This window comes from Alexandromys fortis, unplaced genomic scaffold, assembly GCF_014885135.2.
Source record: "Alexandromys fortis isolate MF-2015 unplaced genomic scaffold, M_Fortis_MF-2015_v1.1 scaffold_393, whole genome shotgun sequence".
Classification (NCBI taxonomy): Eukaryota; Metazoa; Chordata; class Mammalia; order Rodentia; family Cricetidae; genus Alexandromys; species Alexandromys fortis.
Genome location: NW_026068273.1, coordinates 150,082 through 173,901, shown reverse-complemented (window position 1 = coordinate 173,901; position 23,820 = coordinate 150,082). Strand labels below are relative to the sequence as shown.

The 23,820-nt window shown below is 43.8% G+C and overlaps 1 protein-coding gene and 1 long non-coding RNA gene across 3 annotated transcripts in view; one reads left to right on the top strand and one right to left on the bottom strand.

Annotated features, from left to right (window-relative positions):
• Snx30 (sorting nexin family member 30) overlaps positions 1–23,820 on the top strand; it is a 127,883-nt gene that overhangs the window by 8,035 nt on the left and 96,028 nt on the right. The window lies entirely within an intron of this gene.
• LOC126494609 (uncharacterized) overlaps positions 19,192–23,820 on the bottom strand; it is a 7,725-nt gene continuing 3,096 nt past the window's right edge. Inside the window, exon 2 of the long non-coding RNA XR_007590044.1 lies at positions 19,192–23,784. This is a non-coding gene — a long non-coding RNA (uncharacterized lncRNA). The remainder of the gene's footprint in view (positions 23,785–23,820) is intronic.

Here is a 23,820-nt window from a genome sequence, read left to right as displayed (position 1 = left end):
TTCAAGGACCAGATGAATGCAGAGCCTCTGCCACCTCAGCCCACTTGCAGACAAACACACAAATACCTCAATAATGGGGCTGACCAATAAGAAGCACACACTACCTTGTTGACACTCTCCTAGTGAAACTCAACTTTCACTTCCTATTTGAAGGTGATTTATTTTCAGTTTTATGTAAAGCAGTGTCAACAGAAAGAAATGTCATGCTAGCTGCTGACCAAGTTGCTTGCAGAATTTAAATGATCTTGCTCCTTTTGTTTTCTGGTTTACTTACCTCTGACTTTTTAAATTTTCTTTTATTTTGAGGTAGGGTCTCACTATGTAGCTCTGTCTATCCTAGAACTCACTTTTTTGTCCAGGGTGGTCTTGAACTCACAGAGACTGCCTGCCTCTGCCTCCAGAATGTTGGGATTAAAGGCGTGTGCCTCCATACCTGGCTCTGACTTCATTCTTAGGTAGGCAGTTTGTGTATTCTGAGAAATAATTGCTCCCAACCTAATAGAAAGGTATTTTCCTCGGTGTCTAATAAATCTCAGGACAGCCTGTGGGCCCCCCATATCACCTGCTCACCAAGGACCATTTTTTGGCAGTCAGAAGACATTGACGAGAGACCAGGATGCAGGATGAAAACAGAGGTCAGGTCTCGCCCACTGCCCTCCCCTCCTTTTCTTCAGAGTGAAGCTGACTAGGCTATTTCCTATCCAGGGCTTCTTATTGTGTGGCCCCAGGTATAGAGGAACAGCTGCGCTGCCCAGTTAAGAGTTCACAGAAGTGTCTGGTTTCTACCAAGGTCGGCTTCTCCACTGACCATCCTGAGGAAGATGGGAGCTTCCTGCCTTTGCTGCTCTTGAAGATCTCGCCATGCCCTGCTTGGCTCCTCAGGTTTCTCATTACCTAGGCAACTAATTCCCTGTACTACAGTCTCAGATTAAAGTACCTTAGTGGTTTTTGTTTTCCAATTGACCCACAACTGATACAGAAATCACAATGAATATTCAAAAATATAGAAACAAAACATAGATGAACATATCAAGGATTAAGAAAAGCTACTTTAACACAGTATGAATTCCCTTGATCTCACATCAATCCAGAGATGGAGGTCACTCTGTGACTCTTTTTTACAGGTGAGGAACTACCAATACTGTCTTAGTGGAGCTAAGATTCAAAACAAGCATCTGACTCCAGAGCACACTAACACAGGAAGTCAAGGGCAAAGGCTTGGAGTGCAGGGGTTCTCAGTAGGTCAGGTGGTGCCTGCAGAGGGCCAGGTGAGATAAGAGCTGGGAGCAGTTACTGGATTTGGCAATAAGGAAGTTTTGGAGGACCCTGAAGAGCAAAGTCAGAAACCAGGTAACAGGTAACCAAGGAGGAAGCCAGAGGTTACAAGTAGAGAAGATGGTGCATGCCTTCCTTCTAAATTTGTTTGCAAAGAACAGTAACAAAAATACATATATATTCATATATGCATAAACATTAAGTATGAGTTGGAGGTCAAGACCATGACAGAAAGATTTTCTTGACTCTTACTTTCAGCATGTTCAAATGTAGATGGAAATGCCAGTTGGTCATGTGTCCTCTGCCAGCTTTGTAGTACTACAATGAAATTCCTGGAGACAACTCATTTGTCAGAAAGACTTAAGCTGAGAGTATAGCCCAGTTGTAGGTTACACGTAATTTGCAAAGGGATCAACGACCAACACCCCCTCGCCCCCCCCCCCCCCCCCACTTACTGAGGTTTTGGAGATTCAGGGGCATAATGCCTCTGTCAACTTACTGTGCAGGACTCAGGAAACAAACAAGAGTTCCACAGTATTTTCCAATGGCAGGAGTCTTTCCCTCTTAAAGTTTTTTTTTTTTTAAATTATTAATTAATTAGGCTTTTTTTTGGGACAGGATCTCTCTGTGTAGCCCTGGCTGTTCTGGAACTCACTCTGCAGACAAGGTTAGTCTTGAACTCAGTGGTTCATCTGCCTCTGCCTCCCAAGTGCTGAGATTAAAGGTGTGTTCTACCATCGTCTGGTTCTTAAAGTTCTTACCATCCCTCAGTACTACCAGTTTGGAAATGGAGTTCTCAACACCTGGACTTTGGAGGTTGGGGAGACAAATCCTATTCACCATAGAGGACGGAGACTCAGGTGAGGATGAGAATCTCCCCAAGAGTAGACTGTTCCTGGATTGACCACATCAATTCCAACACTAAAATAGGAAGGAAAGGAGGGCTACACTTTCAGTTGTGTAATTTACTGAAAAGTTCTGTCCTCTGGCATTTCAGGTTTGGTTGAGGTCATTTGCAGAACGGGAAGGCAGAGGAATGGGAAGGAAGTGTGGGGAGCAGACAGAAGCTTGAGGTCCTCATGGGGACTGTAGAAACAAAAGACTTCCCAGCATTCGAAAATTATGTAGGGGATGATGTTCCAAGTGCCTCTGTACTGTGGACGTTGGAGAAAGACATGAACAAATAGAATAAAGCAACGAGACCGATTGAAACGGGACAGTTGTTGATGGGTCTGAGGATGTAGCTCAGTAGGTAGAGTGCTTGCCTAACACGCAGGAAGTCTGGGGTTTGAGCCACAGTACCCCATAAACCATGTGTGGTGGTATAGCCCTGTAATCCAAGCACTCTGGAGGTAGAGACAGGAGGATCAGAAGTTCAAGGGCAGCCTCCCTACACAGAGAGTTTGAGGCCAGCCTGGACTGGCTTCCTGATACCTAGTCACAAATAAGCAACAATAAATAAAGTAGAGGTGCTGGAGATGCAGCTCAGGGGCCCAATACTAGCATGTGTTAGGTCCTAGGTTCATTCCCTTGTACCACAAAAGAGAACAAAATAAAAAGGAAGGAGTGAGATGAAACCAAGGTTGGAGAATCGTCATTGTCTGTTATTACATGGTGGGTGTCTGCAGAGGTCCGTGTAGCTTAGCAGAGCCACTGTAGAACACGGCCTGGTAGGAGTCCTACAAGCCACTGTGTTTCTGCTGGGCCCGCTCGCCTTTCTTAGGCCTGGGTCAGTAAAGCCCAGCTCCTCTCTTTTTCTGTCTCCTTTCAGATGCTGGCCAGAAGCTAAGTATGTTTTTTGGATACCTTGGGCCTCTTACTCTTTCTCTAAAGCATCCTTTGCTGAATGGCTGCTTGTCTGCAATGTGGCTGATCTCCGGGCTGGTTTAAGTAGAGTGGCTTTTTCCTTTTTTCCTTCTCGGCTCCATTCTGCTCCTCCTCTTAGCAGCTGCTAAGATTTATAGCTTGCCTGTTCTGGAGGTTTTTCTTTTAAATTCCCAATAAAATTTAAGCTTAAATCCTGGAGCTTAAAAAACAAGGAAGGAAAGAAAGAAAACAAACAGTATGGAGATTCCTAAAGAATTTAAAAGTGGAGTTACGAGGTGACTCAGCGATTCCTTTTCTATAAACACATTCCTTGCAAAGAGAATGAAACCACCCCCTCTAAGATACCTGTACTGTGGGCTACAGAAATGGCTCAGCAGTTAGGATCATTCGCTACTCTAGCACCTACATGGTGGTTCACGACTGTCTATAACTTCAGGGATCTGACACCTTCTTTAGGCCTTCAAGTGTACAATATACACTTGGGACACACACACATACATACATACATACATACATACATACATACATACATACATGCATACGTACAATGGGAGACTGAGTTTTACCCAGTCTGGTCTACATAGGTCAGTCAGGGTTACAAAGTGAGACCCTGTCTTTTTTTTTTTTTTTTTAAAGTGGGGGGAGCATTTCATAAGACTAAAAGCTTGGTTTAGGGGTGCTAGCTTGGTTAAGTGTTTGCAAATATTCCAAAATCTGAAACACGTCTGGACCCAAGCATTTCAGCTAAAGGATGCCAGTGGCCTTACAAGCCATTCTTGAGAGAAGATGTCTGTAATTTATTTGAGAGTTGGAGAAGCAGGGAAGCAAAAGGGCAATCCAAGGATGGCATGTTACCAAACGAGTCTCCCTGAACATAGCTGGAGTGTTATCTCACACTGGAGCCTCTGCCAGGGAAGGGATGGAGCTCCCATTAACACTGGCTGAAGGCTGAGGGCAGTGAGTTGGGCATTAATTAAGAGCACTTTTCAAACTGCTTAGTGGGAGACAGCAGGTTAGCTGGAGAAACAGTGAGGCTGAGAAATGCAGGTGCTGGGGTTGGTGCTTAGGTGGACAGAACATGGGTGTGCACATCGGGAACCGGGCACCTGCTATAGTTACTGTAATGCTAAGAGAATGTGCTGCTGCCAAGGGAACTAATTTTTGAGTCAGAGAATTAAGCAGGTGACTTCCTTCTGTTCACTCCTGCCCCAGAGTCATGAGTGTAGAAGTGTGCAAGCACTAAGTGTCAGCGGGTGAAATGCAGTGGAAGAGCTGTTGGATAATGGGGCTGGAGGGGTGGGAAGGTCTGTAGTGGAAAGTTAAAGCAAGCGGTTGAAAGACCAGTCAAGTGATAAGAAACAGGGAGGAACAAGGCTGTTGTGTGGTTTAAGCAAGGTCCTGATGATTGAGTCCCTAGCATGGCTCTTGTGTATAGAACCTAGAGTTGGGGACAGACTGTTGGTGGTGGGGATGCAGTTCCACAGGGCTCCACTCACTGGACTCTGGGAGTGTGCTGGACAGTTTTATTTGCTAATAATAGGAACCCAGCTCCCAATAACTCAAGCTAAAAGGAGGGGCCTGTTGGCTGGAATCCCTTAATGCTACTCAGAATGGGTCAGTTTCAGACCAGTTTCTTCCATGTGGAAACATGGCAACTGTTGGGTCCCACACATTGCACAGATCTAGAGCCAGCCTGAACATGGAAATGTCAAGGCTCTCTGGCTTGGGACACACGCCAGATCAAGTGGCCCTTTGAGGTTGATACACTGGCTGAGAACATGGTTGGTCTTATTTTAATAGCTAGGAGACAGGCCGGAAATTAAAGCATAGGCTTTCTAAGGCATATATGCTTTCAAAAAAGTTGCATATTTACATGCTACAGAATTCATCCAGTGTATGTATGTGTGTGTATATATGTATGTACGTATGCATGTACATATGTACACAGGGATCTTTCTGTGTAGACCAGGCTGTCTTCAGAGTCACAGAATCTGCATGCCTGAACCTCCTGAGTCCTGGGATTAAAGGTGTCACCATCATGCCTGACTATTTTGTTTTTCAAGATTTATTTATGTTTATGTGTATACAAGTTGTCTATGTTGGGATGTGAACACATTCATGCTGGTGCCCATGGAAGTCAGAAGAGAGGACCGAATCTCTGGAGCTGGAGATTCAGCTGGTTGTGTTATGAATAGTGCTGGGAACTGAACCTGGGTCTTCTGTAAGAGCAGTGTGTGCTTTTAACCACTGAGCCATTTCTTCAGCCCTGTTTGCTTGCTTGTTTGTTTTTAGGTAGAGTTTTACATGAAGCCCAGGCTTTTCCTGAATTTTGGGGCCCAAGTGATCTTCTTGCTTCAGACTCTGGTATTGGGCACTGCGGACATATGGCACTATGTCTGGCCACAAAAATAAACTTTTTTCAGTATAATTATGAAATTTCATAAACATCATTACTCCCTGCTTCCAGAACAATTTCATGACCCCAGAAGACTCCTGAGCCCATGCCCAAGCATTTTTTATTTTCCGTTTTCAGCCCCAGGCATGACGGATTCTTGGTTATGTACATTTGCTATGTAGGTACTCCATGTCGGTAGAATCATGGGTATGTGGGCCTTTGCCTTCAGTGTCTATCTCTTGCTGTAATGTTTTGAAGGGTCATCCATGTCCAAGATGTCAGTGCTTCGGTCCTCTTGTCTGTCCCCTAAACTTTATAGTCTGACTGCCAAATAATATATTAAAGACATGCAACATCATATTGTGTTTATGTATCATGAAGTAACCATCACTGTCAAGCTATTTTAAATATCCATCACTTCAGGTGTAGTTGCCATTCTTTATGTAATGGTTGAGAACATTAGAGATTTCAGTGAATTTCAGATATAAAACATTTATTATTAACTGAGCCACCATGTTACATATCCAGTCTCTACAAGTTACTCATTTTATAATAGGCGATTTTTTTCTTTTGAATAATACTTCTCCTTTTCTCTCAACCCTACTACCCCTAGCATTGCTCTTCCCTTTTCATGAGTAATACTCATTTTATAAATATTCCCCATTTTTATCCTTTTATCAGCTAATGGACATTAGCTTATTTTCTAGGCCCATGTCCTATCTTTTTAGTTCCTAAAAGGATAGTGATATAACATAATAATAATAGTTTTGATATTTGCTGTCCATGATCATTTTAGTCATTAAACATTAAATTAACTAATTTATTCATTTTAAAATCTTTACTGGGGATTGAACAATGACCTCACCATGCTGGGTGCTTTTGTGCTGTATTTCCAGCCTTCTTTTTGCTTTTGTTTTTCCTTTTTAAATTCCAAAACTAAATCTGCCTAAGTTTCTTGGGACTCATTTGTACAGCCCAGGCTGGCCCTGAACTCTGCAGGAGCTGGGGTACCGGGGTTTCTCCAGCATGCCTGCCTGATCACTCCATTCCCAGTGTGCGATGGGTGGTTTCCAGTGCCTGCCCTTTCTTCTCACCATCTCAACCACTTTTCACACACACAGCTTAGTTGTGGTAAATCCATGCGTGTTTGCGGATCTTCAGAACACTGATGGAGAGAAACTGTACTTAGTAAATAATAGCTCCTATATACCCTTCCTTGCTTGTCCACTGATGACCCACATTCTTTTTCTTTTTGTGAGGTTCCCTTAAGACACCTCTTCCAGGATGTGATCAGGGATTGTCCATATGACAAGACTTCATTTCTGTTAAGGCTGGATAACATTCTGTTGTACATATCCACTGTATACAGATTGTCCATTTATCTAAGGGACATTTGGGTGGCCTTTTGCCTCTTGGCTGTTTTGAAAAATGCTATATTGAGTGGGACTGGGCTGAAGAGATGGCTCAGTGGTTACCAGCACCCACATGAAGGCCTCACAGCTGTGAGTCTGTAAGTTCAGTCCCAAGGGATCTGAAGTCCTTTTCTAGCCTCTACAGGGACTGCATGTGCCAGATCCTTACGTTCTGGAAATGTCATGAGTTTAGCATAGGTCATGCCTCAGACATTCCAGCAAACCTTATCTCCCTGCAATTATAATAAGGACTGTAGAGTAACTGGTTTACTGCAGAAGGAGAGGCCCAGACCATCCCAGGACAGCTGAGTGCGGGCAGTGGTGTGTGTGAAGGAGCAAGCTTGTTCTGCTGCCATCAGCATCTCTGCTGGAGAAACTCTGCAGCAGCATTTTTCTGCACCATCTGCCCAGGCAGACCTGTGCGCTCCATAACTTTTGTCAGCATTTATAAAGGGCAGGCTGGCTTCTTGTTTGTTCCTCAGATATTTGTACAGGCCTACCATGTGCTGTGTCTGAGGATTCAGAGATGTGACCTCAGAGGACAGTCACTCAGGCAGAGGAAGATGGGAGAAATCTGCTGTGTAAGCGATGTAGACACAGCGCATGGGACGTGGGGGGACACATGTAAGCTGATGTAGACATGACATGGGAGGTGGGGGACACATGTAAGCTGATGTAGACACAGCGCATGGGAGGTAGGTGGGGGGGGGACACAGGGATTTTTTGTTGTGGTGGTTAAGGAACTTTGAAAGTGAAGTATAGCTGACTGAGGGCTTGGGTAGCCTGTTTCTGGTAACAGATGCATTTTGTATTTAAATTAATGGGCAGTTTTAGAGTTTTAATGAGAATTCAGATGGTTGCTTTCCGACTTGACAATACCTTTTCTTTGCCCTTAGATACTCTCTTTGTCTTCCCTCCTTCCTCATGTGCATGCATGAAGCTTAGAGGAGCGTCTCCAGTGGCACAGCAACTTAGGAGCTCTTTACTTGTGCTTTCTGAGATAGTCTCTCGTGGTCAGCACACCCCAGGGATCTTCCTGCCTTCACTTCTCCATCACTGGAATTACAAGCTTGTAGCACCATGCCCAGCTTTTTAAAATGGGTCCTGAGGATCAGACTTGGGTCCACATGCTTATATGGCAAGCTCCTTATGGACTGAGCTAACTCCCCAGCCCCTGGCCCTTAGACTTTTCTAATCCAACCAGTGTTAATTACCAGAATATCCAAAATGGCTATGTAGTATATGAGGCCCAGTGCACCATCCTAATGCTTGCTTTCTTTTTAAAAAATAATAAGCATAAGGCTAGAGGCACTGACTGCTCTTCTAAGGACATGGGTTCAATTCCCAGCACCCACATGGGAGCTCACAGGCTTCTGTAACTCCAGTTCCAGGCATGTACATGATGCACATACATACATGCAGGAGGCAAAATACTCGCACACATAAGCATTTTAAAATATTCAGTGTGTTGGGTGGTAGCAGTAGGGCATCAGGCTCAGCCTTGGGACACTTGTGAGTACAGGGTCCTGTGTAGGTGCACAGATGGCGTGTCCATGAAGAAGACACTGCCTTCCAAGTCCAGGTTAGGCCATCACTAATCTGTGTTGTGCTCTAGGTCTGTCTTGTTTCCATCTTGTGTGTGTGAGAGGGACAGCTCAACTTGCCAGGATTTATTTCCTCAGCCTGGTTGAGAGTGGGGGGTTACCAGATTCCTCCTGTAGTATTCCCTGTTTGTAGAAGAACTTAATGCTGTCTCCCTGAGGCACAGCCTTCCTTGTGTAATGTGTGCCTGGTGATCCTTCATTTCCCTAGCCACGCTCTTTTCCGTTGTTCTTGTCTCTTGTGCATTAAAGAAATCCAGTGTATGCTCTCACATCCCCTTACTGTCACAGTGCCACAGAGGTCATAGTAATGCATGCCTCTGTCCATTGCTGACATTCACAAGCCTAGTTTTGGAGGATGCTCTCTGGTGTCTTCAGTAAAGTACCCTCTGGCATGGCTGCTGTCCCATTCCTCCTGACAACCAGCAAAGTAAGCATTGACAGGGGAAATAACTTGTTCAAGTTATAGAGCTGAAAGAGGCTGCGGCTGGGATTTGAACTTTGTCTGTTCAGCTCAGTGTCCTTCACCACTTCCATACAGCAGAGCCCTGAATCGTCATCTTGCAGTTCTTACGTAGAACATAGTCTTCAGATAAGCCCACCTGCGTCTTATTGCATCAATTTCCTCCTCTCAGTTACTGACTTTGTTGGCTTTAAACTCATAGTGTGCCTTTCTGCCTTCTTTCTAAGGCTGGTGCCTTATGGTTCCCATCACCATGGGCTCCTTGGATGAGTGGTCTCTGTGTACTCCTTCCATCTGCCTCACCATCTATTTCCTTCTGATTCATGTCACACCCGCCTCGTCCAGGTCCTGCCCCATCAGTTTGGCTCAAGAGGTCCAGTAGTTGCTTCTCCACTGTAGAATCCCAGGCTACCAGAACTGAGGAAATGTGGATGTAATCTCTCATTTTTCCCAATGTTGGGGAAGGCTGTTCATTTGTTCCTGGCTGCCCAGACATGAAATAATAACACAGAACTGTATTAATTAAATCACTGCTTGGCCTATTAGCTCTAGGTTCTTATTGGCTAGCTCTTACATCTTAAATTAAACCCATTTATAGTATTTTATATTTTAGCATGAGGCTCATGGCCTACTGGCAAGGGTCTGGTGGCTACATGGTATCTCACTGACTCTGCCTTCTGTCTCCCAGCAGTCAGTTTAGTTCTATTCTGCCCTTTCACAGGCCAAAGCAGTTTCTTTCTTCATTAACCAATAAAAGCAACACATACACAGAAGGACTTCCCCTATCACCCCAAGGCCTTCTTTCTCAGTCGAGGAAACAGATCTGGTGCAGTTTCCCAGGCAGCCCATGGCCAAGCTGGCATTAGGATCTTCATAGGCATGTTCTCCACCTAATGCTTAACAAATACTCACTGAGTAAATTGACGTCCTCCCACCACTGCCCTGGTTCCTAAACCCATTTCTCATAGACTTCTGTGGGTGGTCTTCATGCTGCAGAACTGCTTCTGTGGCCCAGCTTTTCAGATTTTTGAGTGATCCCTACTTTTCGTGTTCTGTAGCTGCTGTGCCTGTGCAAGGGTATTTCAAAGTCCACCTCTCTCTCCCTCTCCCACAGTCTCCTTCCTGTGTGGGCTTCACTGTCCCTTCATGTCTGTCTTCATTCCTGTTGTTACTGTCCACATCCACAAGACCTATGTCTGTCTGTTTTATTCAGCCAGGTCCGCCTATCCTGAACACTCACCAAATCCCACATTCCTCAAGGATTGCCTTGCATGTCCATTCCCACATGTGCAGACATTGTTTATTCAGTAGTGATTTGTTAACCAGCCTGGCTTTCTCTGGTCAGGGGTCTGTTTATCTCTCTTGTCCCCTCCTAGCAAACATTGCTTCTGTCGACTGACTTTCCTCATGAACTGCCTGGCATGACATGTGAGTTCTTGTTTCCAAGAATATGGCAGTGAATTAGGCCTCCACCCACCCCACTACGTTGTATCTTCAGACTGCTGCTGATTGCAAGGAACGAATGCACACTGCATGAGAAGTGCAGCCTTTCGACCTCGGTGTTCTCACTGTAGACTGTGTACTAGGAGCACTGATACCACTTGAGGGATTGTTGGAAATTTTGAATCTCCCAATCTCAGAATGAATTCCAGAGCTGCAGAATCAGTATCTGCATTTTGATCAGACCTCTAAGTGAGTTGTATGCATATCAAAATATGAATGGGCTTAGCAGTGGTGATGTACGCCCTTAATCCCAGTACTTGGGAGGCAGAGGCAGGTGGATCTCAGTGAGTTTGAGCCCAGCCTGGTCTACAAAGTGATTTCCAGGACAGCCAGGACTACACAGAGAGACCCTGACTCAAATTCTTGTCCCCACATCCCAACCAAATCAAAATATGAATGGGATGCTGGGTATGGTGGCACACATCTATAATATGAATATTTGTAAGGTCTGAAGGATTAGAAGCTTGAGGCCAACTTAGGCTTTACAGCCAGGAATTAAAATTACTTCCATTAGGAGATTTCAGTAAATTGTTGTAGGTGTAATAATCATTATGGCCAGCAGGTGTTGTGGTTGCAGCTGTGTGGCAGAGAGATGCAACCAATGGAGGTGTGAACAGTCCTGCTTTGGTTCCGTATGTTGGTGTCTACTTAAATACTGACAAATATGCTTTGGTTGGCAAATTAAGAACAATTATTAAGAGCAATTAAAGTGATTCCATACACAGACAGACTCTTTTGGTGACCAGGATATGAAGAAACCCAAAGCTTGCCATCAGTTGTGAATCATGAACAGTGGCTGTATGCAGCCAGCAGATGAGATGCTGCGGGGATCATGGTGGGAAAAAACCTGGTAGCTGGAGAGGTTGCAGCAGGGTGCTGCAGGTGGGAGGCAGCGGCATGAAGCCATGAGCTGGTCCTGGTAAGTGTGGGTCATCAGTCCCAGTAGGTGCGGGCTCATACCCACATTGGGCCCCAGATGTAGGAGAACACGAATAAAGTAATCCCACACTAATTCAGAATTGAGTATAATAAGGGATTCTTGATTTAGGGAGGAAGACCCACAGATCACAGCCCTCTGTACAAACGGGGATCAGGAACTGAATCCAGCACCAGGCGAGAGGGATTAGGGAGGGAGGGAGGGAGGGAGGGACGGACTGACAGAGAGTGCTGGCACACAGCACACACCTTTTTTGGTACCCAAGGTCAAGCCCAATCTGGTCCAGCCTCTCAAAGGCCAGTAGCTAAAGGAGGTTCCCCAGCATAAAATGCTGCTCCTCCTTATCCCTTTTCTTCCTTCCTTCCTTCTTTCCTACAGCTTGTGAGATTCAGCTGGGCACTCAGAGCCTCTGAGGAACTCTTAGGCAGTATTGCTGCCCGGCCCCTACCTCAAGAAATTTGGATCCCAATGGGGCATGGTGGTTTGAGCCTGTAATTCCTGGGGAGGTTAAGACAGGAGAGTGTGAGTTTGAGGCCAGGCTGGTGACATAGTGAGGAAAAGACAGGATTCATAATTGGATACAGCTGCATTTCTCAGAGAGCTCGCTGTCAGGTCCCTGCCACTGCACCCTCCAGGCTCAGCTAAGCACTCCTGTTGCTTGGCATGGGTCTTGTGCCTCCATGGCTCAGACAGGAATTGGGTGATTCTTCAGTGGGCTTCTCCTCTGGTCTCTATGTATCTAGCTACTTGCCAATTTTCAGCTTTCTTTGCTGGTTCCTTCTTGTTTTCCTCTAAACACCAAGATGCTCTCTGGGACTCAGTCCTGTTACCTCTTACATGCATAGTGTATTTAAGTGTCCTGCATCTAGCTTTGTGGCTGTAAACACCACCTGTGCACTGGGGAGTACAATCCTAAACTTCCTAATTCTGGATGCGTATCTCTCACTAACTCCTGCCAACCAAACCTGCATCTCCGAGCAGGTTTAACTCTCCACTTTGAAAGTAGGGAAACGACTTCTAGTTTTTCCTGTACCAAGATTGGCCTATTATTATTTAAGGTGTGTTACTTTTATTTATGCTGTGGAACATTTGGTTAATGATGTAAAGATGTGTTGTTTTGTTTATGCTGCATTTGTTTAACTCTGTGAAGTTGTGATTCTTTGCCTGTCTAAAACAACTGATGATGAGCGGCGGCCAATAATGAGACAGGAAAAAGGATAGACAGGGCTGTCAGTCAAGAGGATAAATAGAAGAAAGAGCAAGAAAAGAAGGAGCAAGATGGAACAAGGAGAGGAGAACATCTAGGGCCACCCACCCACCCAGCCAGCCAGCCAGCCACTCACCCACCCACCCACCTAGCCAGCCAGCCAGCACCCACCCACCCAGCCACCTACCCACCCACCCAGCACCCACCCAGCCACCCACCCACCCAGCCACCCCCCCACCCCCCCACCTGACCATCCAAGGAGTAAGAGTGAAAGTAAGATAAACAGAAGAAAAAAAAAAAGGAAAAAGCCCAGGGGCAAAAGGTATAAGATAAGAAAAGCTGGCTAGAAACTTGTCAAACTAAGGCTGAGTATTTTTAACCAGTAAGTTTCTGTGTGTATTTATTTGGGAGCTGGGTGGCAGGCTCCACAAAAGAGCAAAGAGTTAAACAACAACAAAAACAAACACCGTTGGTCCTCATACTTTTCTGATTTCTTAGACCAACAACAACAAAAAACTAAAAATCTTTGTGATGTTTTAGGATTAGTCTTAGCTTTCCTCTTTCTCACCCTGGCCCCAGGCCACCAACAAATCATCTGGAGTATATCTAGATGTGGTCTCTTCTTACACTCTACACTGCATCTACCCTGGCCCAGGCAGACTCATTTTTTGCCTAAATTACTGTTATTACCTCAGGGGCCTCTTGACCAGCCTTCTTTCTTCTGCCTTCCTCACTTCCCTCAGTTAACAGCAGCAGTCAGAGTGGTCCTTTTAAAGAGCAGACATGTAAGTCCCACGGTGTCTTCCCTTTGGAGACATTTCAGAACGCACCTCCCTCTTTCCTTCCTTCTCAGCCTCCATTTACCAGATTTCATTTTAACAACAAATACAGGAGAATTCCAAGGACTGGTTGATTCTTCAATATCATGAGCATCTAGTTGCTCCTGTACCAGCTATTCTAAAGCCTGCAGTTTATTTTATGTTAATGGCCACTGTTTAATCCACTTTGGTTTCTCAGTTAAATATTTTAAAGGTAGGGCTGTTGGTACCTCTAAAGGTTTGCTAGTTGCTTAGTGCTCTTGTACAGCCTGAATGGATGGTGACCTTATAGTATTTTTCCCAGAATCATGAGTTTCTAGGACTGAAGGAATGTTAATCTGGGTATTCCATTGCTGCAGCAGGTTCACCACAATATTAGTGACATACAGCCTCAGCCTTCTTCTCTATCCTGGGCCTGCATTCAACCCACCTTGTGCTTTGTTTCGCTTGAGATATGATTCCAATTCCTAGTAATTAAACCTCTTGAAGAGGCCAATTTGCATGCCAAGATTCTGGAATAATGGTACTCATGCCTGCACCCATATCTATCAAACCAACAATTACAATGCCATCTATATGCACTCTTAGATTTGGTCTTTGATCATTTATAGAGTCTGCCACAATATATGTTTCCTATTTCCTATTGAAAATTTTGATTTATCTTCCATCGTCCAAAACAGTATGTTTTTTTTTTTTTTTAACAAAAGGCTCTAGAGTTTTTAATTTTCCTGGTGAGACATGTCCTCCACAGTGACTGGGAATGACTGGACCACTTTTTACTTGGAGGCCTGCAAGAGGCCTCCCCAAGGAGTTTCCCAATGCTATCGGTTGCCTTGTCTGTCTTTTGTTGATCTGCATTTATTGGTCCAATGTCGACCTTTTGCCACGTCTTCTACATAATCTAGTACCTTTTATTTTTGCAATTCCCAGAGGAGACATTATTTCTAGGAATTCCTTGTCTACAGTCCCTTCTCAGATGTCCTATTCTGTCATAGTTAAAACATTTGGCATTTTGATATCTCTTCATACCTTTGGAAATTGCTTCTCCTACCCAAGATTCAGTATTATAGTCAAATGTCTCAATGTTAATTGTATGCAGGATCCATTCATCCATATGTGCTGATCTAACCTTTAAAGGCCCAGGTATCTTTTTGGATTCTAAGTTGGCATTTTCAAAAGCTAGAGATTCAATAAGTACTCGTCTAGCATATGGGTCTGTTACTCCTATTTGTACAGCCTTGGTCAATCTTTGTAAAAAGTCACTAAAGGGCTGTCTGGCAAATAACATTTCCACAGCAGTTGAGGCCCATCATCCAGGACTCCTGAAAGTAACTGAAGGTCATGTGGTGTGGCTTTAATGCTAGAAGCCCATGTCATTACCATCTCCCTTAAATGTGGTTACAAGCCATTAAGTTACTACAGCTTGCTTAATTTCTTTTAGATCATTCATTCCTATGGGTATCCATCTACCTTCTTTGGATCTTTTTGGGCCTTTAGAACTTGATGCTTTGTCATAGTAGATTACAGGATAGGAAGCTAAATCCCTGGGTAAGTCATCTCTGACAGCTACTGGTGATGTTGAATCCTGTCCTTGTGCCTTCTATCCCTGTTCATCAGCTCTAATAATTTCCTCAATTATTTTAAATCTTTGTATTATTATTATCTTTGTAAAGCCTGAATCTCCTGGCCTGTGTATATTTCTAGTGATTTCACTGAGGCACCTAGCCTCTGGTCCTCATTCTGTACATGTGATTCCAAGGACCTCATCCTTGGACATTATTGGATAGCATGCAAATTGCTTTCCTGGAAAGATACTCTATCTGCTAACCTATCATAACTTTTTAACAAATTTTGATTGTCAAATTTAATAGTATGAATTCCTTGAGATAATTTCTCAGTAACTTTTGATATAGATTAAATTTTGTCTGTCAAATTAATGTTACTCTTTTAATAGTATTAATTTTTTTTAGGTAACTTTTGATTTTCGATGGTATCAATCCTGTCAGCTAGCTGTTCATTATTAGTCTGTAAAGACTGTATCATTCCTAAAAGTGCCTCATTCTTGGCTCTGTTATCAAACCATTTTCTTAATGATATAATATGAAGAAAAAAACTGAGTCCTAATATCCAATAAATGGATGTATCACCATAACCATATAAGCCTTGCTAAATACAATCTAGTATTAGCCAAAAAAGTTACTAAAAGTTTCAATGGTAATGTTGTCTGCCATTATATTACTTTCAAGTTTATTGATTTTGAGGTCTGGTAAATTGTTTTGGGTGTAACAATCTTTATTATCCAGCAGGTGTCATGGTTGTGACTAGCTGCAATGCAACCGGTGTCGACACAAATGGTCCTGAGCTGCTTTGGTTTCCTTAGTACTGGTGAAATACTGAGAAATATGTTTTGCTTGACAAATTAAAAGCAATTAAATCAATTCTGTACACGGAGCAAGAAGCCCAGAACTCATGGACAAGGAGCACAAACCAGAAGTTGCACAAATCGCCATGTGGCAAGGAACATTGCAGTGGGGAGGAGATGTTCGCAAGCTTGGGAAATTTCCAAATCACTGCATGCAGTTAGCTCTCCTGTGGTGGAGGTTTTACAAAAAACCACTTAGATAAAAGCAAGCCAAACGGGTGGGGTTGGGAGACTTTCTAGGCTGTGGACCGGTTAGGCCTTTGAGCCAGTCCATCTGGTAGGTGTGAAGTCCGGATTCACTTGGGCACCAGATGAAGAAAGATGCTAAAAAGAATCCCACATTACCTCAGAATTGAGTATAATAAAGAATTATTTGTCTAGGGGTAGACTCACAGATCACAGTCCTCTGCACGAATGGGGAACAGGAACCGAATCACACGGCCGGAAGAGAGGCTGGACCCATGATTTACATTGGTATTTATAGTATAAGAGGCCAGCACAAGTGGGTGGGTAACTTAAAGGCTATTGGCTGTAGGAATTCCTACAACACAGTGGTAGCCCAATACTCTTATATTGAAAGATCTAAACATACGGTTTCTAAGTTTTTAATTACACCCAGCTAGAGAAGCAGGTTAAAATCCAACACCTTTCTGCAGTGTCCACCCAGCTCAAGGATGACCTTGGCTCAGGATGTTGGTTTTAGATACACTGTCTTTTTCACTGACTACTTAAAAGCAATCTAAGTTATCAGTTCAACCCTTGTTTTACTTAAGATGGCTCCCTAAGAGTTTTTTGTTACAGAAGGGGGAGTTTATTTCTACTTAACAGTTCTGGAGGGTAATATCCAGCCAGGGCAGAGTGGAGGTAATGAGTGGACATTGGAATAGGAAGCTGACTGCTCACAGCCTCAGTTGCTAAGCTAAGCATGAAGAGGAGAGAACCTTTCAAAGCCACCTCCAGTAACACTTCCTCCAACAAAGCTTTGCCTCCTAAACCTCCCCAAACAGCACTACTACCTGGGGGACCATGTGTTCAAACACCAGAGCCATTCTTTTTCCAACCACTAGGCCTCCAAGAACAGTGATACTGACAATTTATTGTCATATTATCATAACTGGTTCATTTTCAGTAGGGATTGTTAATCTCTTACTGTGTTCCATTTATAGATTAAACTGCCATAGGGGAAAACATTCAAAGGTCTCAGCTCCAGCCTCCCTTTCAGGATCTCTTTTTGCTTGGGGATCTCTTAGAATGTATACCCCATAGGTAAGGGAGACAACTATGGTATATTAGTGCCTTCTTTGCCCCCATTGTATAGCTTTCTACCCTACTTTATTTTGTTTAACAGCTTTCATACCAGCAGATGTTTTACTTAGTACCCGTCTCTCCATTGCTATAAACTACTTGAGGAAGAGAGTTTTATGGAATCAGTTTATTGATGTAATTTCAATGTATGAATAAAACCTAGGGTGGTATAGGTACATAGACATGACTCAATAAATGAACGTGCGCTAAGTGATATGTCCTTATAAAGATACTTGTTTTAGTGTTATGGCTAGTAGCAAAACAAAGGGCCTAAGTAGCTACCACTTGGGAGCTGGTTTTATATCATGGGCTGGTCTATAACCTGGTCCAGGATGGCCTTGAATTCACAGCTATCCTCTTTCCTCAACCTATTAAATGATAGGATTATAGGCATAAACTACCAGGCAGTGGGACCTGGGAGAATGAAGCCAATAAATGAGATGAACTAGTCTCATGCAGTAGCTGACTTTATTCTGAGCATCAGACAATATATACTGAGGGTTAAGAAAGGTCACATGAGCAAAGATTTCATTAGTTCATGCTATATACATTCACAAGGACAAGCTACATGTGGCAAAAACATGTTTTCCACAGAGGCATATAAAGGGTAGTTTAACCATTTAATTCACTAGCAACAGCAAGCAATAATCTGAAGTAAGTTTATTCCTATCTGATCACCTGGGAGGAGCATGAAAATACATTGTAAGAACAAGTCTATGTTTTGAAGAAACTGAGGTCACAAGACTTGGAGTGTTTTCATAAGCACTCAGAATTCTCCTTGCATGACTCTATTCTTGGACTGTGTTTCGACACTCAGTGGGTAAAGTGCTTGGTACTCAAACATGAGGACATGAATTTGGTTCCCCAGCACCCTTGTAAAAAGCTGGGCACTGTGGCACGTGCCTGTAACCCCAGTGCTGTGAGGATGGAGACTGGAGGATCCCAGGAACTCACTGATCAGCCAGGATAGCTCAGATGGCTCACTGCAGGTTCAGTGAGAAATCCTGTCCTGCTGCCACAAGATCCTCTCCAGGTGTGGCCCAGGCGTGGTCCAGGTGTGGCGCTGTGGCACTCACCTGCATCTGCAGCTTTCTAAACACATCTCAGTTGGTGGTTTGAACCAAATGGTTGCTCTTGCACCTTCAACCACAGTTGTGTTGTTGCTTTTCTCCAACCATTCTGGTCCTCTCAGGCTTTCTCTACAGTGTGTGAATGCAGAATGTGAGAGTATTTACAGTGCACTGTGATGTTCCAAGAAGAGTTTCAGCCGGGCAGTGGTGGTGCACACCTTTAATCCCAGCACTCGGGAGGCAGAGGCAGGTGGATCTCTGTGAGTTCGAGGCCAGCGTGGACTACAGAGCTAGTGCCAGGACAGGCTCCAAAACCACAGAGAACCCTGTCTCGATGGGGGTGGGGAGAGAAGAGTTTCATCTCACCTAAGCCAGTATGTGTAGATGACCAGGTCTTCAGGTGTTGACCTTAATGTACAACAAACAGAAGCACAGTATTTTGTTTCCAAGTTTGGGTTTAAATTATGAGGCTACATAGAGAAGTCTTACTGTGAGCTTATTAGTCAATCAGAAAAACTTCATTGTCTGGGGTTATGATGTTGCAGTAAATGAGTGAGGAGAATCAATTCACAGTGATTGACAGTGTGGCCAGGAGCCAAGTAGGTGATATGCATGGGCCGCCCAGTGTTCCTCCCACAGTAGGAAGTGCCTCTGTGATGTTAGGAGCTTTGCCTTAGAGAGATTGCTTAAAGGCTGTAAATGCAGGCCTGCCCAGCAAGCTACTGCACAATGGAGCCTCTGAGGTTGCCAAGAGAATCGTGATAAAATCACTTCCTGGCTGTTACATCAATACAAAGGGATGATAATAATAATAAGAACACCTCATTAGGTTGTTTTAATAACCTAATGCGATTTGTAAGGTTCAGAAGATATTTTTCTAAGTGATTTGTAACTTCAGTGAACATATTTAAATATTTTTCTTTACTTTTGTTTTTGTGTGGTGTGTGTGTGTGTGTGTGTGTGTGTGTGTGTGTGTGTGTGTGTGTGTGTATGTGTGTAGGTGAAGGTCCTTGTGGGAATTTGTTCTTTTCTGTTGTTGCCAGACTGGGCAGCCAGTGCCATTTACCCACTGAGCCATCTTGCAGGCCCTAGGTGAACATATCTTATATGACTAAAAATACTTTTTGCCTTTTGTTTTTGATATAGCATCTCACTTTGTGGCTCAGGCTGGCCTTGAATTTAAGGTGATCCTTCTGCCTCAGCCTTTCAGTTCTAGGATTAGAATTATGAGCCACCGTATCAGCTTTGTGCCTGCTTTTGATGACTTTTGATAGTAGATATCAATGCATCTTATAGTAGATGGAATACCTTAACCATCCAAACGTGCATGATGAAAACAATAGAGAACTGGGGCTGGAGAGATGCTCAGCAGGAAAAGCACTGGCTGTTCTTCCAGAGGACACGGAAGCTTACAGCTGTCTGTAACTGGAGTCCCAGGGGATCCAGTGTTTGCTTCTGGTCTCCTCAAGTATCAGACACATATATGGTACACAGACGTGCATATAGGCCAAACACCTGCATACCTTGAAGAAAGGCTTATGTTAGCTGGCAAGAAAACAGTCTGTCCTCCCAAAGGAAGTAGAAGAGAGAACCCAGACTTCCTCGGGAAGTTCAGATTCCATTAATTTCTTCATTAAATATTTATCCACTGTTTATTATTGGCTATGTACTTACAGCCAAATTCCCATTGGACAGGCCTCTTCTCAGGTTCCCTTTCATTTTTTATGCCCCGATATTAAAGACGAAGGTCTCAAACCTCACCAGTGTTCTTATTGTTATTGGAGGAGGCTTGTTTTTAAATTTTTACCTAGCAGCCAGGTAAATTCTCACCAATTCTGAATACCTTGTCTTAGTTTCTTTTCTCTTGCTGTGACAAACACCATGGCCAGGTGACTCACAGATGAAAAGGAGGGTTGACATGGGTGTCAGGTTCCAGAGAGGTAAGGAAACCATTGCCATCATGATGGGGTGAGGAGCATGGCAGCCGGCAACAGTGGCAGCGGGAACAGCAAGCTGAGAGCTCCCATCTGCAAACTGCAAACGGGAAGTAGAGAGAGCCAATGAAAATGAGTCCTGCTCCCAGTGCCTTGCTTCTCTCAGCAAGGCCACACCTCCTAAGTCTCCCCAAACACCACCACCAACTCCTTATCAAAGGGGCATGCATTGAGTACTAATGCTTTGTTTGCTACTGGTTTCTTATTAAGTCGAAAACTTTTTTCACTCATTTTTTAATTAAAGAATTACTTTATGTGTGTGGGTGTTTTCCTGCATGCATGTAAGTGCACGAAGTGTGTGCCTAGTATCAGTGGAGGGTAGAAGAGAGTGTTGGAGCCCCAGTAACTGGGGTTACAGACTGTTGTGAGCTGCCATGTGGGTGCTGGAATTGAACCCCAATCATCTGGAAGAGCAGCAAGTGCTCTCAACCACCGAGCCATTACTCCAGCCCCTGATTTTAAAAATATCAGGAAGTGAATGGAATAGTTATAAAATGCACCATTTAGCATCTATGAATATTGTTATATTACTTATTCTTTCTGCCTTAGTTAATGGCTAATTTTTCCTGCATTAGTTAATTGACTGTTTTTTCTTTTGATACAGAGTCTCATTATGTAGCCCTGGCTGGCCTATAATTCTCTATATAGACGAGGGTGGACTCAAACTCATAAAGATCCACCTGTCTTTGCCTTCTGGGTGCTGGGATTAAAAGCATGTGCCACCATGCCCACCTGTCAGTTGATTTCCTGATAATGAGCTATCTTAGAATGGATATACGTTGCTATGGATTTAGTTTGCTAATGGTTGAAGGTTTCCATATTTGTAGTGAGTGTGCATGCATGTGTATATGCCAGCGCATTTTGCAGAGGTCAGAGAACCATTCCTGGGGTCAGTTCTTGCCTTCTGTCTAATTGAAGGAATATTGTCTTGTCTCTGCTGCCCAGTGTACCCCTGGCTAACTGGCCTCTGGGCATCCTGTCTCCACTTCCCATCTAACCATAGGAATGTTGGGATTACAAGTGGGCTACTGCATCTAGCTTTGGCTTTGTGTGTGGAGATGCCTGATTTATCTTCTTTTCAATCTTCTTTTTTTCTGCATTCTCTTTCATATTTCCATTTGTCTAATGTTTGTAGCTATATTTTTCATAGGCATGTTAGCTTTTATTTTCTCTAGAACAAGCAAAAGTGTTATGACTTGCCCTTCTTTCATGCTTAGGTTTTATTGATATCTTGACTTTGTCCTCATGATTGTACTTTTAAAAAAATGTTCCTTTTATTTTATGATTTTTAGCAGCTTCAAACATGACAGGATTATCTGCTGTCTGTTAAATTAATGCTATCCTTTCTTCTCTTTTCATTTGAGAGATGCGTGTGTGCGTGTGTTTCTGTCTGTGTCCAGGCGTTGTGCATATGCAATGTGCCCTACTTTTCCTCCTTTCCCCGCTCCTCACTGTATCCTAGGCTATCCTGGAACTTGCCAAGGATAACTTTGATTTTATAATCCTCCTGGCTCCAAATCTATACTGCTGGAGTTAAAGGCATGTACTGCCACACTGAGTTTTATGCAGTGCTGAGGGTCTAGGGCCTCCTGCATGCTAAGCAAGCTCTCTGTCACCTGACCTACACATCCGATCCTCTTTTTTGAGTGAGGCCTGTTCTCATTTATTTTCTTCAATGCGATGCATTATGTCCATAGTTAAGAATCCCTCTTCCCCATGGTATTACACAACACCTGGGTGTGGTGTTTTAAATTTTCTGGGCACCAAGGCTATGGATGGCCTTTGCTCAGGCTATAGGAATTGGGAAAAGTATGGGATAATGTTGGGGAGGGAGACACTAGAGACTGGTCTCTTGGTCTTGCAACTTCCTGTTATGCTTTGTGGCTGAGTCCAGAACAGAAGGTTGGACTTTTTCAGCCAAGGAAATGGGAAATGAGTTGCCCTGCAATGGAGTTTCACAGCTGTTCTGGAAATACCCTTTCTCTTTGCTTTCTCCAAGAAACCAGCCACTCCACATTCCCCGGTGTCTTGGCCACCCCATCCCTCAATCTCTCCCTGGCTTCTGATTTTAAGCACTGGGGTCTGAATTTGATATTTCCTCCATGTTTTCTAAATAAAAAGAAAATCCTGCCTTATCCCACCCATATCCAACATTTCCCACTGGCCCACTTATATTCTTTCTTTTTTTGACAGTGTCTTACCATGTAACTCTGTCTCGTCTGGGGTTTGCTGTGTAGACCAGGTTGGCCTTGAACTCACAGATCTGACTGCCTGCCTGTGCCTCCCCAGTGCTTGGATTAAATATGTTTACTATCACGCTCAACCCCATTTAGGTTTTGGTGTTTGTATTTATTTATGTATTTAGGATGTGTGTGTGTGTGTGTGTGTGTGTGTGTGCACTCACATGCATGCATGCACACACATGCATGTGAACTTACCATGGCATTCATGTTCTTACCCTTTGCCCCGTTTTAAGGCAGGGGCTCCTGTTGCTGGTGTTGCCCTGTGTACTTGTACTCAGGTCAGTCAGCCTAGGAACCTCTGGCGGTTGTCCTGGATGCCTGCCACTGCATCCAGCTCTGTGGGCAGATTCAGGCCTCAAACACCCTGTGCACAGAATCAGAGATGTCCCTTACATCTGGCTTTAACATATCGTCTGACTGTCAGGGCCTGTGCTGCCTCAGGTGAATCTGAGGGTTGTCTGCTTTCCTGGGGTGTTTCTGTCGCAGTAAGATGAACTTCATTAGGCCGGAATATTACTGTCTGTGGCTGACAGGAAAAGCACTTAGGTCACTGAAGAGAAATGGGTGCTGTAAAATGCATTCTAAATCTTTGTCATTGGCATGGCTGATGACTGAAGAGATGAGGCTGTGGGTCTACAATTCATTTTCCTTCTTGCTCCGCTAGCCTGACAGAACCTTAGACCCATGTATCACCGTCGCTCTTCCCTGTTTGCAAAGTCCTTCCTTGTTCTTTGGCTCTGATGGGATTTTGAGAAAAATAAGATAACCAAAAAACCAACACTCTGCTTTGGTGGTAATTGATGTTTCTGCATTTGTTTGCAGTGTGGCTTTATGGTCAGTGGTTTCTTTAAAGTCTGCCCAGTTGACAGGAGAAATGATAATTTTGCATTTTGATATTGTGAGCTGGGTGTGATGGCTCTCAGGAGGCTATATGATTGCAGAAAACTTCAGGGGCAGCCTGGGCTACAGTGTATTCCTGGTCATTCTGAGCTGTATAATGAGACCCTGGTACACATGCAGGCAAAACACCCGTTCTCTAGAAAAACAGAACTAGTAGAATGAATCCATATATGTTAAAAGAGAACAACTTGAGGTGGGGGTCCAGCTATTTCAGCAATGGCTCTGTCTTAGTGATGGAGGAAGGACATTGGTTAATTATAATAAAGAAACTGCCTTGGCCCATTTTATTGGTTAGAACATAGGTGGGTGGAGTAAACAGAGAGAATGCTGGGAGAAAGAAGCTGAGTGAGGGAGTCGCCATGATTCTCCCACGCCAGACAGATGCAGGTTAAGATCCTCCCTGGTAAGCCACCTCATGGACTACACAGAATATTAGAAATGGGTTAGA